The sequence below is a fragment of the Quercus lobata genome, chromosome 2 (genome assembly GCF_001633185.2).
Source record: "Quercus lobata isolate SW786 chromosome 2, ValleyOak3.0 Primary Assembly, whole genome shotgun sequence".
NCBI lineage: Eukaryota > Viridiplantae > Streptophyta > Magnoliopsida > Fagales > Fagaceae > Quercus > Quercus lobata.
In genome coordinates this window covers 43658443-43673222 of record NC_044905.1, presented here as the reverse complement: position 1 = coordinate 43673222, position 14780 = coordinate 43658443, and positions in this window count along the sequence as shown.

The window sequence follows — 14780 nt, the reverse complement described above, 5'->3', positions numbered from 1 at the left end:
TCGTACTTGGGATGAGGAAAGGGCCACACTAGAGGCCAGTAGGGTCAAGGCTAGTAATAGGGCTGATGGCTTAGCATTTGAGCTAGTACATGCAAGGGCCTACATTCATTCCACTTTAAGCATGGAGTACGGGTGAGAAGGCGATAAGTCTAGTGAGCCACAGTTGGCCTTTTGTCTCCTCCAAATTGAGCTGGTTGAGAGGGAAGAGGCTTTAAGAGTTGCTACTGTAGAGGTGGGCAACTTACAGGCTTTGCTAGAGACTGAGAGACAAGGCACTACTTCTAATTCCATGATGGAGAGGGAGCTGGTCCGTCTTCGACATTCATATGACAGACTCAAAGAGATTGCCAGAGACCTAGGCTTTGATGCGGCCAGGTTTCTTCACACTCATGCTTATGATGGCCCGAACCTCTGTATTGGTTTTAAGAGGTTGTGCCAGGCTATGTCTGATCACCTGGGCCATATTTGACTTACTGGTGTTCTTTCCTGCTTATTTTGTTTTTGCACATGAGCTATGAGTTAGTATCCCACCATGTATGGAAAGGTCTTTCGTAAATTGCTACGCAATTGCGTAAGGCCTTCCTCTTTTGTTTGAGTTCTTAAAGCATAGTCTAGTCAATTAGGCATGCTTAGAAACTGAGAGATTGTGGAGAGAGATGCTTATGATGATATTCAAGATATATTTATGAGATGAGATTTCATGTTTTGGTATCATAATGTATGAAAGAAATAGAATGGCACAAGACAAGGATCTTAATGAATATGTAGTCAAATGCTTTGAAAATGCAAGATTATACCAATAAGTGATAAATGTAAAATCCATGCATATCAATATCTTATTTTTCCAAGGATACATCTAGTTCTAGAAAAATCTTTTCCTTTTCCCATTGAGGTACATTTCCCATTGGCACGACCCAGAACATCTTGAGCATACCGTTGGGTCGTGGCAGTATTATAGACAGAGAGCGATCTCAGAGGTGTCTTCATATCTTGTCTTCGACACTAGATCCATCTAATCTTCTGGTCTTGAGCAAATATTCAAGCAAGCATAGCTAACTGATTTTTCTTTTAAGATGTGACCAAACCAAGATGGCTACCTACATACCTCCACTAGTAAGGATCAGGTCATCACGTAGTTCAATTGACTTTTAATTGGCTTAATTTTTGCCTAGACCGCCCTTTCGGGTTTTCAATCTAGCAGACTCTCTCACACTCTTTCTTTTGCTCTCCTTTTGCGTAGACCACCATTTTGGGTTTTCAATCTACCTTTTGTATTTTTTTTTTTTTTTGTTCTTTTCTTTTTTTTTCCTTTTTTTGACATAAAAATATATGAATGAGGTGCATTGAGAGGCTCCTTTATGCAAAGTATCGTATGAAGGTGTCAGAATTGGTGGGCATATTGAAGTCAGGCCCGTCCATGTCGGCGAGAATCAAGCTCCTCCAGAAAAGACCTTCTTTACCACATATGGGCCCTCGTAAGTTGGGGCAAACTTTCCTCTATGATCAGGCATGGCCTAGTTGCACTTCTTCAAGACTAGATCGCCTTCTTCGAAAACCCTGGGTCTAACCTTCTTGTTGAATGCTCGCTCAATGCAGCGTTGATAAAACTGTCCATGGCACATTACGGTCGTACACTTTTCATCTATCATGTTCAGTTATTCATATTAGGAATAGGCCCATTCAGCTTCTGACAGCTCTATCTGAGATAAAATCTTAAGAGACGGGATCTTTACCTCTACAGGGAGGACGGCCTCCTTGCCATATACTAATGAATACGAGGTCGCACCCATGGAAGTACGAACAGAAGTGTGATATGCATATAAGGCAAACAATAAGTACTCGTGCCAATCCTTGTATGTGTCTGTCATCTTCACCAAGATTTTCTTTATGTTTTTGTTAGTGGCTTCCACTGCACCATTCATTTGAGGGCGACAGGGAACCGAATTTCTGTGTTCGATCTTGAACTGTTGGTAGAGTTGCTGGATCATTTTTCCATTTAGGTTCACCCTGTTATCTATAATAGGCTCTCCCAGCATGCCGTAGCAGCAAATAATTTTATGTTTCAAGAATCGGGCTACCACTGCTTGGGTGACACTTTTGTATGAAGCGGCTTCCACCCACTTTGTAAAATGATCAATGGCCACTAAGATGTACTCATGACCATTTGAAGCTTTCAGAATCTTGGGTCCGATGACATCCATACCCCAAGCTAAGAAGGGCCATGGTGTTGCTAAAGAGTGCAAAGGCTGAAGAGGAGTGTTCTTTCTATCTTGATAGGCTTGGCAACGATGGCATGTCCTCACATGTTTAACGCAATCACTTTCCATGGGGAGCAAGTAGTAACCGGTTTTCATAATCTTGTGGGCCAATAGGGATCCACTGGCATAAGCTAGAAGTAAGCCTTCGTACATCTCTTCCATCAGATAATTAGCTTCGGAGGCATCTACGCATCGGAGCAAGGTAGAATCGTGGTTCCTTTTGTACAGGACTTCTCCACTCAAGAAAAATTGGTAGGCCATGCACCGAATAGACTTCTTTTCACTGTCCGTTACACCAGATAGGTATTCACTATTCTTGATATAAGCCTTGATATCATGGTACCATGGCTTTCCGTTGGCTTCGACTTTGACACCTATGCATTCTTCTATGTTCATGCAATAGGCTATGCACAATTGCTACATATCATCTCCTTCTAACAACTTGACCATGCTAGCCGGGGTAGCCAAGGCATCTGCGAACTGGTTGTGTGCTCAGGGCAGATAGGCAAATGTGATGTTTTGGAACTTTGAAATTAAGCGACTAATGCATTTCTGATACGAAATCAACTTGGTGTCTTGGGCTTGCCATTTTCCTTTGATTTAGGAGATGATCAACAAGGAATCTCTAAAGACGCTCATGTCATAGGCGCCAAACTCTAGGGCCACTTGCAGGCCGACTATGCACACTTCATATTCTCTAATGTTGTTGGTGCAATCAAAATCCAGCTTGACTGAAATGGGGATTTGCTAGCCCTTGAGGGAAACTAAGATTGCTCCCACTCAATTTCTGGTAGAATTGGCAACTCCATCAAAATAAAGCTTCCAACGCCACAGTTCCACACTGTCTGCTTCTGGCTCTAGCGCCATGACATCCTCATCAGGGAAGAGGGATTTTGAAAGTTCTAGATCATTTAGCGGCTAGTCCGCCAGGTAGTCGATTATGGCTTGGCCCTTGATGGCCTTTCTTGTCACGAACACAATGTCGAACTCAGAGAGAAACATTTGCCAATAGGAAATCCTCCCTGTAAGAGCTGACTTTTCAAAGATGTACTTAATGGGATCCATGCAGGAAATGAGCTATGTGGTGTAATAGAGTATGTACCGCCACAACTTGCGTGATGCCCATGCTAGGGCATAACACGTCTTTTCAATGGCAAAGTAGTTGATCTCACAACTGGTGAACTTCTAGCTTAAGTAGTAAATTGCCCTTTCTCTTTGGTCAGGCTCAAACACTTGGCCTAACATGTAGCCCATGGAGGTTTCTTGTACCACTAGGTAGAGGATCAATAGATATCCCAACGTCAAGGGAACCAAAACAAGAGGGTTCAACAAGTATTGCTTGATCTTGTCAAAGGCCATTTGGCACTTATCTGTCCATTCTATCTTTGTGTCTTTCTTTAGGAGCTTAAATAGTGGATCCCATGTGGCAATCAACTACGCTATGAAACGAGCTATGTAATTGGCTTTGCCTAAGAAGCTGCAAATCTGTTTCTCAGTTTGCGGTGTCAGCATGACCTAGATAGCTTGGACTTTTGCTAGGTTCACTTCTATTCCTCTTTGGCGGACTATGAAGCCAAGTAGTTTCCCAGAACTAGCTCTAAAGACGCACTTGTTAGGGTTTAGTCTCAACCTGTACTTGATAAGGCGCTTGAACAGCTTTCTTAAATCCACCAAATGATCCCTGGTAGTGTGGGATTTGGCAATCATGTCTTCCACGTAGACTTCAATCTCTTTATGCATCATATCATGGAACAAGGTTACCATGGCTCGCTAATAAGTAGCACCAGCATTCTTTAAGCCAAATGGCATGACATCATATGTATAGGTTCCCCAACGAGTGGTGAATGTTGTCTTCGATTTGTCTTCTTCGGCCATCTTAATCTGATTATAGCTTGAGAACCCATCCATGAAGGAGAAGAACATGTTGGTAGTGGTATTATCGGTCAGGGTATTGATATGTGGCAATGGAAAGTTATCCTTGAGGCTAGCCCGATTCAAATCTTTGTAGTTGACGCACATGTGTACTTTCCTATCTTTCTTACGCACGGGAATAATGTTTGTGACCTAATCTAAGTAGGCTATCGCAGTAAGGACAATGACTTTCAATTGCTTTTCTACTTCTTCTTTGATTTTCAAAATGATTTCAAATTTTATCCTTCGAAAGGCTTGCCTCACTGAAGGGCATTCTAACTTAACTGGAATTTTGTGCACGACAATCTCAATATCTAACCCTGGCATATCTTGGTAAGACCAAGAAAATATCTCTCTAAATTCCTTAAGTAGTGTTATAAGCTCAGGTTTCAAGTCCTTAGGAAAGTTTACCCCAATCTTGACGGGTTTTTCATTCTCGCCTTCGTCGGCAATGTTAACCACCTCTGTCTCTTCTATGTTGGGCTTGGACCCTTCACTCTCTCTGTTTAGAGCTTCCAAAATATCACAAGGCAAACTCGAACTTTCCTCTAATCCTTCAATATCATGCTCCAACTCTATTGCCTAATTCATGTCATCAAATCCTCGTTATGGCAACAGGATGATGTACCCGCTTAGGAATCAGAATAAATCCTATAGAATGGAACATATACAAGGAAACATAAGACAATTTGCACACACATATTCATAGGAAAGAAAATAAAGAGATAAATGCAAGGATATCCTAAATAATACGCTAGATAATTTTCATTAATAGGTTATAAACAGGGGATAACAAAGTTCATGCTTGATAATGATAAAAAGAGAAACATTTTTTCTTCTTTTTTTTTTTGGAAAATAAACTGGGAAAATGCAAACAAGGAATGCAAGAAATAGGAAATAACATGCAAAACAAACTAGATATGTTATTCCAACTCTTCCGGGCAATTGGAGGACCCAACCACACGATGATGGAACATTCCTTACTCAACCAATGCAACCACAAGGTAAGGCTCAATGGTCCAATGGCCAACTATCTCACCTGACACACAGTGCCTAATAGTATAAGCCAAATCATCCCCTGGGATATGATAGCATTCATTGAGAATTCTTCAGGACACAAGCTAGATCTAATTCCTCTTCGCATGATTCTTGTGCCATTTCTGATTTGATGACCTTGGTCAGAGCCGAAAAAGTGACCTTGTGTGGGGAATAGACATCCCTTAGCCAATGCACTTCCTTCTCTTTCCTCTGGAAGCCTAGAAAGTTCTTCATCGAAGGGGTCATAGCCTAGACCAAAACCTCCTTTGTTGTCCGAGAGTTCAATCAAAGAAGCCTTCCTATGTCCTACAGCACTAAGGCCTTGGCCTAACTGATAACTAAATTTCAGCATCTCCTTTGTAGCCATTAAAGTAGCAGAGGGCCATGACTCAAGTTCTGAAGCTATGGAAATCATGGAGACTAGCTCGAAACTGTGAAAAGTTGCCTCCATAAAGGCATTAGCACCAATGTAGGGGACAAAAGTCTCCTTGAAGATAGTCAGGGGTTCTTCAGCCATAATAGTGATCAATAGATCCTCAGATGGGAACGTGAGTCTCCAATGAAGGGTTGAAGCAATTGCACCTGCGGCGTGTAGCCAAGGCCTCTCTAGGAGCATATTATATGGGGAATCCACCTTAATGACTTGGAAGTTGACCATGAAAAACATGGGGCCGATTCCAAATGCTAATTCAATCTCACCTTGCACCTCCTAGAGAGTGCCATTAAAGGCTCTAATGATCATGGTGGTAGGGTGGATAAGAGAGGTGTCCACATTCAAACGCTCTATAGTACACATCAAGCAAACATTCAAGGCTGATCCATTGTCAATTAATACTCTGGAGATGCTCATATCTTCACACTTTACCATAATGTGCATAGGCAAAGTATGCTCTCTACCTTCTGGTGGTAGCTCATTATCTGTAAAGGAAATCTGGTTGGTGGCCAACACCGTTGAGACCATACCTTCAAAGAAAGATTTTGTGGAACTTGTAAGAACACATGTCTCTTTCAAGACTTTCAAGAGAGCCTTACAGTGGACATCAAAGGATAACAATAGTGCCAAGATGGAGATCTGAGCTGGCGACTTGTTTAATTGCTGAATCACACTATACTCTGAGTTTCTGATAATTTTCAAAAATTCCCAAGCTTCTTCATTGTGACCCTGTACCTGACAAGTTTAGATGTACCCTTGCCAATCTCTTTCCTTCTCTTTTCTAGTTGCTCAAGAGTATAGCAGTGGCCACTCTTAGTAAGTCCAGATATACCTGAAGAGATATTGGAGCAGACCTCCTCTTTTCCAGTTCGAGTGGAGATCAAGGACACATCGTATTTCCAGGGGACACGATGGCTATCTTCATAAGGAAATGGCTTCGACATGCGAATGATAGCACCCTCTTGAGTTTGTAAATTGGGCACTATGAAGAACATCTTTGGATTAATGATCACCGGACTTGCCAGAATGGCTTCAAGGGCTTTTAGGCTGGATACCCCAGAGATTCCTGAGGCAGACTTTGGTAGAATAAGAGGATCGAAACCTTAGATAGCGGGAAGAATAGTGGTTCCCTCCTGTACTGATGATGAAGCTGGCTCTACAACTACAGGCAATGCAAGAACTCAAGGAGTGAATCCCTCAATGGCTGGTAGGGCTTGCCCTTTTTCTAAATCTGATAACCCTGAATCCATAGGTGATTCTATGATCTCCTCAATGACTACTGAAGAGGGAAGTGCTGAAGTAACCTTACCAAGGCATTTCTATAGATATTCGTCCTAATCCTTCCTCGACCCAACTGATATAGCATTACAACTAACTCCTAACTGGGTAGCTAGAGGACATAGACTGGCTACCATGCAATCATCCCTTCACACAATTTCCCTTTCAATCCAAATAATACCACAATTGGCTAGATTCTGAACCTATGCTCGGAGCACTTTACAATCAAATAGGGCATGCCTGTCTTCACTATCACAAAGTGAGCAAATTCCCAATCAAATCTCGGGGTTACCCTTAAGATCAAGGTCGCTCTCTTGGACTAAGGCTTAGAACATGGCCTTCCATTGGAATGACATGGAGAAATCTGGAACCCTTTCTTCCACTATGATGATGGCATTCACATTCCCTTCCTGATGGGGAGGTAAAAGGTTGGTGATGATATTCGAAGCGGTTGCATTATCAAACTGTATCAACTTGTTGTCTATGAGATCCTAGACACAGTCCCTCAAATGGTAACATTCTTCAAGGGCATGCCCCTCAGCCCCAAAATGGTTTCACACTTCTTGGATGGATCAAAACCAGGGGATGGAGGACCTTCTCTGGGCTTGTAAAACATCGGGTTCATTAGCTTCCTTTCTAGCAGGTAAGCGTAGAGGTCTACCATAGGCATAGGTAACAGAGTGTACTTCTAGTTTCCCTCTTAAGGGGACGAGATGGGTTTGGCCTCCCTCTTTGATTAAAGGTTCGGTTAAATGCTTGAGTAGACTAAACATGTTGCTGATAAGGTCTAGCAGCTAGGGTAGCATAGGTAAAAGCAATACCCCTAGGTCTTTTTGATGTATTGTCAACCATATGAACATCGACTTCCTTAGTCTTACGGCCGATCATTTTCTTGACTTGTTGTTCAACTATGGAACTCAAAGACTTGGGTTCCATGATCTTCTTGCTCCTAATACCCTCATCAATATGCTCCCCAATAGGGATAAGGCTAGCAAAATAAGGGACTTAGATGCTAATCATTTTCTCATAATAAGGAGGCTTGAGGTTGTTAATAAACCATTTGATCATCTCATTTCCCATCATGGGGGGTTGCACCTATACCGCTAGCTCACGCCACCTCAGGGCATATTCTCGGAAAGACTCCTAACTCTTCTTCTCTATTCTCATAAGAACCATGCGGTCGAGAGCTATCTCAGTGTTGAACTTGTAGTATTCCAAGAAAGAGTTTGCAATTTCCCTCTAGCTAGAGGTCTTTTCCAATCTCGCATACCATGTGGCCGCGTGGTTGGTTAAAATGTCTAGATCAATGCTTCCATGGGCACTGGAGCCCTCTATGATTCGAAGCTTCTCAGCCAGAGTTTCAACTTGGCTCTTAACTTGGCCATACCCAGATTTGGGGTTCTTGTCCTTAGAAGGATCTGTTTCTTGGTCATTGCCTTGAGGCGGTATATTATGGCCCTAATTTTGTACAGGTGGGGGCTTCTCCTCCTACAACCAGTTGTTGCATGATGCACATCAATTCTAACACTTGCTCCTTTAAAAGAGTAATTTCCTGAGCATTTTCCTCATGGGGAGAAGTATCACTAGTAGATATCTCTCTTACAAGAGACCTAGTGACGATGGGATCATGGCGTGGCAGTAACTTAGCTTGTTTCTTTTTAGCAATCTTTTGACCCTTGTAAAGAATGGGAGGTGAAAGAAACGAGGTGTGTTTGACAATGTGGAAACATAATACCAAAAACAAGTTAGTTTATGCCCTTGTTATTTAACATACACCTACCATTTTCAGAAAAATTTGGCTTTGCACCCTCGATCGAGTATTTATCATGGTGAGTTTCTATAATGATGCAAGATTAATGCACAAGATTGGCAAGTAACCGAAACTTTCATGACATGCTCAACAATGCAAGAAGGACCCTTCTTTTAATAACATCATTGTACAATAATGGGTTCATCGGCTCCAACGATGGGCCTCTTACAATACAAGGAAATGCAATTATGAGGAAAAACTCAACTTCTGATAATGTGGACTTCTCGAGGAAGCTCTTGGACACTTGGATCCCTTGGTAACTTGGATAGCATAGAGCCCTTGGATTCTTGACATCTAGGACCTTTGGCAATCTTGACATCTTGGCCATTGGGATCCCTTGGAAATTTGGATCCTAGACCCTCTTGGCCACTTTAACATCTTGTGATCTCTTTGATGATTCGGATCTCTTTGATGATTTGGATCTCTCTTGGGAGAATTCTTGAACTCATGATGTCTTGGGATTCTTGATAGTTTTTCAGCAGCATTTCCTCCTGGGGAGTTTTGGTTCCAGAGATTTTATCTTTGCACAATTAGGTGACGAAACCGTTTAGTGTATGCATGAATGCCCTTATAAAGTCATAAACCCTTAGGGATAGGGTATGATCTAGCATGTATAAGCAACGGGGTTGCCTTCCCTAGGGGTTTAATCATGGATACTGTGCAAACAGGATAGAAAGAACCTAGAGTAAGGCATAATTTCTTTGGCGCAAGCAAAAATGGTGCACCTGTTACAAAACACTTTCCCTTGACCTCTAGTCCTAGAAAGGTATCCTTCCCTAGGCTTGGATGTTCACTCTTTGGGCTTCACCTAGTCCTAATGGGCTCTGGGCTCGATCTAGTCCTCACAGGTTTGACATAACTAGGCCAACTATATGCAAAGGCTTAACTGGTAGGTTGTTCCTATCCTAAGGGAACTCAATCGCCATACCCCTCCCTTCATGGAAGTTGTGGGGTAGGAAGGATCAAATGGGCCTTTTCAGCTACTCCTGTCCACCCATGGACCCAGAAGTACCTACAAAGTCAGCCCCAGATCTAACTATGGGTAACACTATCGATGTTTGTGTTTAGGCATCTACAGATGGGGTGATGAAATCTCCAAAGATATGTGATTACGCTAGCAGTGCAAAGCCCAGGTTCGGCTCAAAAAGGGTGTATATGTCATGTAATCCTTAATGAAGGGGAAAGACTTTTCCAAACACAGCAAAGATATATATATATATATATATATATATATATATATAAAGCGGTAAAGCCCCATGAAATACCTCACACCCCCTTTTTGGAAAACATTTTTGCTCTTTTAAAGTTAGTCTACTAGGATATTTTAGAAGCCTTTTTCAAAAAGGAAAGCCCAGGAAGCCAATGCCAATTTCTGTGTTTTTGAAAGCCAAAATCCAAAGATTATGGATTTATCAATAGCTCTAAAGGCTAAACTCTCATCAATCCCCAGTGGAATAGCCAGTCTATTGACGCCCGGCCTCAATCGTCAGAGCAAAAGACCACCGCAGTCATTGGGCCTTCGCTCAACCACCCACCATGGCAACGCTCCTGCACGCACAGGGGCCCCGTTGGAGGCCCCTTTCGAATGATGGGTGTATGTGTGTGCGCATGTGTAATGGTGTGTGGCGTGGTTCGTGTAGGGCTTCAGGTGCTCTCTCTTTCTCTCTTAGTGGAGGAAGGTAGGTCTACCTTTGGCATTGTGGTAGGAATCTGAGACAAATTTTAAGAGATTACCAAAGGTAAGTGGAGTCACCACCAATCATTAGGTTTTTCTAGGTGTGATTGGTCACCTATTTCTAGTTGATTTTATTACCAATCCTAGGCTAAGAAAAATGGCATTTTTCCTAATCTAATGTGTGGATGGCAAAAAAAAAAATCTTGATTCGTAGGTCCAGAAGTTTGGTTATGTGTAGGGAAGGTGTTAGGCACCCCACAACGCCTATCCAAGGACAGTCCTTTGTTTTGATAAAACCTTAATTTTCGGAGATTGGCAGTAAAAACATGATTTTGACTTTGGCTTTCAAGGCTTTGCATGCTTGGGGCTTTGAGGTTTTGCTTTTGAATGGGTGTGGTCCTAGTCTATGCTTTCCTAAGGCATTCGAGCAAAGTGCCAGATTTCCACGGAGAAAATCTGGTGACATGTCACCTTACTTTCGCAGTGGAAATTAGGCATCGCTTTGCCTTAGGTGACATGGACCACGACGATCACACCAAAAAGGGCGAGCAGGTATATATATATATATATATATACATACATTATGCACAATGCAAGCACACAGAGCAAGAAAGTAAATGCCTACATCCCTAGAGCATGGCCCAAAATATAGGTGCAAGAAAGTAAACAGGGGTTGCCATACTCTAGAGATGAGGATGAACGGTACATGGCATAATATACCTAATACAGACCATCTAAGAAAGAAGGGAAGGAGGAAGGAAGGGGTTTTAAAAGAGTACAAAACTAAATGGGAGAGGCTAGACCCCTAAAACTACTAAACATTGCCACTTGGCTTATATCTACATACTTGCCTTCGAGCCCTTTTTGCTTATGCCTGGGAAACCGTGCCCTAGCCCCATGTGTTTTCACTCCATGTGTGTACATGCAAAGGCAAGGACAAGAAATCAGCAAACAAGCGATGGAAGAAAAAGATGCAAAGATTGTATGAAAAGGCATAAAGCGGATAAGCATGGTAGACATGGCAAACAAAGAAACAAGAAAGCAAGCAAACAAATGAGAAGACAAACAAGCAACAAAACAAACAAAAGGTGGTGTCCGCGAGGGAAAAATATTGGTTTGGATCAAATGTCCATGATTTCATTGTGTTGAAGCATGGACAACACACTAGCAAGCAAGACTCATGCATGAACATGTAAACAAGCGTATAAAGATGCATAGAAAGCCAACGGGTGGCATAAACAAGCATGGCAAGCATATCATCTCATAGAGTGGAAAAGGGGAAAGGTATGCACAAAGCAACCAGCATCATGGTGATGCATCCTAAATGTTTACATCCAAACAAGGCCTCATGAGTGTCGGATGTAACCACACAACCACAAACCTGCTAAAGGCATCAAGCATGGCAAAGCCTAGAACTAGAGAGGCTAACACAAGCATAAATCATAGAAGCAAGCAAGCATTGGCATGCAAATAGGATAATCCAAACCCTTTGATGTGGGTCTTGGTGTATGGGCAATGTAGATCTAAACATCAACCTAGAACAAAAAGAGGAACAAAGCATAGGGAAACATGGCATAGGGTATAAACCATGTAGATCTAACATATAAGCATGTAAGGATGTAGATCTAAGCATGAAGCATGGTAAAAGGCATAAAAAGCATGGAGATTTAGGCTAGAGACAAAAATAAAGCAAGTGACATGCTAGAGAAAGTAATAAATCATATTATTAAGGCATAAAAGAGCAAAATAAATACTAGAAAAAATTTAGAAGGTTAGGGGTTTGGATAGTAGCTAAAAAGCTATATCCACACCTCTAAACTCTAAATCCCAAAGTGTGGAACCAAGGAGAAGAAGATTGGGTATAAGAACTGTTAGGTTCTAAGGATTAGGAACTAATGTATTAGAACTCTAATTTGTATTGTTGGTAAACCATAATCAAAACAGGTTTTAGTCTTGTTTAGACTTGCTCAAAGTATATGCATTTTATGTAAAGTTGAAATCGAGTTACTGTAGAATTTACTATGCAATTCTATCTGGCTTGATCGATCGAGAATTAGACTCGATCGATCGAAACTCAGGCAAAATGTTTTTCTACAGAATTTTCCAACTTAGCCCAAGCCCGTTTGATGTGTAGGGTTTTATGTTTTGTCTTAAGTATAAAAGGGAAAACCCTAGCCACATTTTTTGTTGTCCATTATGCTGTGTGTTGAATCTTTTGTGAGATCAAGAGGTGATTTCCTTCACACATACTTAGGGTTTCCAAGATTCAAGACTATGTCAAGAACTTAGTGATCAATTCAGTTGTTGCATTAAAGAGCTTAAAGAAACACAAGCGGGTGTGCTTGTAGTTGTTGGAGAATCCAAGAAAGAAGGAGTCCGTGGTCTCGGAGCTTGCACGTGGTCATGTCAGTAAGTTTCTACTGGTGGGTAGCAATAGGATGTTAGCGGTTTAAGTCCTATTATAAAATTTCGATTCTTTCATAGTGGATTCAAGTTTACCTAGAGGAGAGCTAGGTTAAATCCTCTCTAGGTTTTTACCGGTGTGGTTTCCTGGGTCATCATATCTTTGTGTTCTTTATTTTCCGCACTTTACATTGATATGATTATATGATTGCGTTAACCTAGATCTTAAATTTGGACTAAGTAATCACTTGGCTAATTAACTAGGTTAATCTAATTGTGTTTTAAGGGGCCTAAAAACATACAAGTGGTATCAGAGCAGGTAGCTCTTTTGTTGAAGATTGTTTGATCTCTGAGCTGATCCTTGACCCCTACTATCATGGATTCTTGGAAAATCTTTATGCTTATTTGTCAACTTGCTTACTTGTTGTTTTTGTCTCTTGTTGCTTTTATTAAATTTTTCCTCGATTTTCTTGGTCTTATCACATGTGATAATAATTATTTGTGTTATACTGCTTTAACCGCCTTAAAGGCACATGATTCTTGTCTTTGGTATTTGGATAGTGGTTGTTCTAGGTATATGACAGGAAACAAAGGTTTATTCAAGACTCTTTTTCAAGGAAAGATTGGGACAGTCACTTTTGGAGATGGAAGCAAATCTGTAATCAGAGGCATTGGAACTGTAGACATTCCAGGATTACCAATCTTTGAAAATGTATGGTATGTTGATGGATTGAAGGCCAACTTACTCAGCATCAGTCAGATTTGTGACAATGAACTGAATGTTCTCTTCACTAAGTATGAATGTGAGATACTTGATGGAGAAGGTGACTGTATGTGTGTTGGTGTAAGGATAGCTGACAACTGTTATGGTTTAACACTAAGTATAAGCAATAAGTGCTTTCGTGCAAAGATCGATTAAGTTGATTTGTGGCACCAACAGTTAGGGCATGCAAGTCATAAGCAATTAGAAAATATTTTCAAATATGATGTAGTTATTAGTTTACCTAAGTTTAAGAAGATAGATAAGTGCATATATGGACCATGTCAGATTGGTAAACAAGTGAAATCCAGACATCCATTTGTAGCTAGTGTTCAAACTTCAAGACCTCTAGAGTTACTACACATTGATCTTCTGGGTCCTACCAGAGTTCATAGTTTAGGTGGAAAGAAGTATATTCTAGTGGTTGTGGATGACTTTACTAGATATACTTAGGTTGTGCTTTTGAAAGATAAAGCTGAGGCTCCTGAGAAGATGATACATATGTGCAAGAAACTGCAGGTTGAGAAAGATATTGTGATAGCCAAAATCAAAAGTGACCATGGAAGAGAATTTGAGAATACCAAGCTGGCTACCTTCTGCAATGATTAAGGCACATATCAAGAGTTCTCTTCACCTAAGACACCTCAATAGAATGGAATAGTGGAATAGAAGAATAGGGTTGTTCGAGAGATGGCTCGTGTCATGCTGCACAATAAAAAGTTGCCCAAATCCTTATAGGGAGAAGCAGTTAACACTGCTTGCCATACACTCAACCGGGTGTATTTCAGACCTGATTCCAAGAAGACTCCTTATGAACTCTGGAGAGGAAAGAAGACTATTGTTAAATATTTCAGAATATTTGGTAATGATTGTTACATTCTGCGTGATAGAGAGAAACTAGAAAAGTTTGATGCAAAGAATGACAAGGGATATTTTCTGGGATACTCCTTTACTAGTAAAGTATATAAAGTGTATAATCTGAGAACCAAAACAGTCATGGAATCATCAAATGTTGTGATCAATGATGAAGTATGTTCAGAAGCACATTTAGAAAATATTGCTCCGGTTCAAGATAAGCCTATGGAGGTTGATGATTCACTTCCTATTGATTATGTGGGGAAGCATAGTGATGAAGAGTTAATGGTACTGAATGATGCAGTTTCTATGCCATTAAGTCCGGAACCATCCACACCAATTCATGAGACTCAACAAGC